The sequence below is a fragment of the Panthera uncia genome, chromosome B4 (genome assembly GCF_023721935.1).
Source record: "Panthera uncia isolate 11264 chromosome B4, Puncia_PCG_1.0, whole genome shotgun sequence".
NCBI classification, from domain to species: Eukaryota; Metazoa; Chordata; class Mammalia; order Carnivora; family Felidae; genus Panthera; species Panthera uncia.
In genome coordinates, this window is record NC_064809.1 from 29,671,470 (window position 1) to 29,672,986 (window position 1,517).

Below are 1,517 nucleotides of genomic sequence, written 5' to 3' on the forward strand. Positions count from 1 at the left end.
GTTGGAAGTCTGAGATCAGGGTGCCAGCACAGTCGAGTTCTGATGAAAACTCTTTTCTGGGTGTCAGATGGCCAACTTCTTGTTATATCCTCACATGGCAGAGAACAGAGAAAGTAGGCAAGCTCTGGATGACCCCTATCAGGGCATTAACCCAGTTAATGAGGGTTCCACCTTCATGACCTCATCAAATCTTAATTAGCTCCCAAAGGACCCACCTCTTAATATCATCAGATTGGGGGTAGAGTTTTAACATATGATTTTGTGGGGGGACACATTCTTTCATGACAGTAACTATCAGCCCTAATATTCTATAACTAACTCTAATTTAGAGCAGGTCAAGAAATGGATATTGAGGAAGCAAGACAATAAACATATACAATGCTCAGCCCTATGCAACTGAAGTCTGTAATTTTGTCCAGAGTCTGTTTAGCTTGAATGTGTCAGCAATCAGAGCCTGAATTCTTCATTAAGAGATGCAATACCATGTTGCAGAAGGGAGGGAAAAAGGGAGAGAAGTAGATAAAGGGGGTGAACATATGATGCATCATAAAGCTGGTCTTTACTGTGATTGACTTCTAAGTCCCTCCTTCAACAATCTACATGGATTGTATCTCAGGACAGTTCATCAGGGGGAGAGAGGGATCATATTTATCACCATCTCCATCTCCCACTAATCAAAGTTTGGCCCAGGGCACATTAACTCTCCCACTCTTTAGGTTTTACATATGTGGCCTCTGGGCAGTATCAACAGAGAAGCTGTTGGCTGGAAAATGAGGCATACAGTATGGGAATGAGGGAAGGTGAGATTAAGTTGTGCAAAATAGCCCAAAACTGCAGAAAAGGATGATTGAAGATCCATTGAAGGCTAGAACAAGAGACATACAAGAACAAGCTCTGAAATGGTACTTAAGAAGTGTCTGATTTAGTAACCAAATATGAAGAGTAGTTAGGTGTTTTGAGGTCTTCTGTTTATTCGGAGGTATTTATTGAGTACTTGATGTTCTTGACACTCTTCTAATATCTTTGAAATATATTTCCATGACAATTTTATAAAGTAAGGACTATTACATGGTCATTTTACAGACAATGAAACCAATGCTTACAGAGTTGAGTACTTTGGCCAAGGTCCTACAGTAATAAGGGGCAGATCTAGGACTTGAACCCAGTTCTGTCTAACTCCTAAGCCCCTTCTCATTTCACACTTCATAAGCATCTCACACCAGACTAATTATATTAGAATTTATTGGGAAGGGGCCTATGTGTCAGCATTATTTTTAAAAATTCTCCAGCTAGTTCAAATACACATCTAAGGCATAAGTGCCCTATTAAAAAAAAAAAAAAAAGTAAAACAAAAATCTTTTTTACCCATGGATTTCAAATATAAGTTGGAATTATATTTTATTTTATTAACGTGAAGTTTTATTTGATTCAGTGTTGACGGGAATAGGGCTTCCATGTAGTGTAGAAAACTAAACAGCAGTCAATGTACAGGAAGCATGTTCATTAAAGCCTAACAT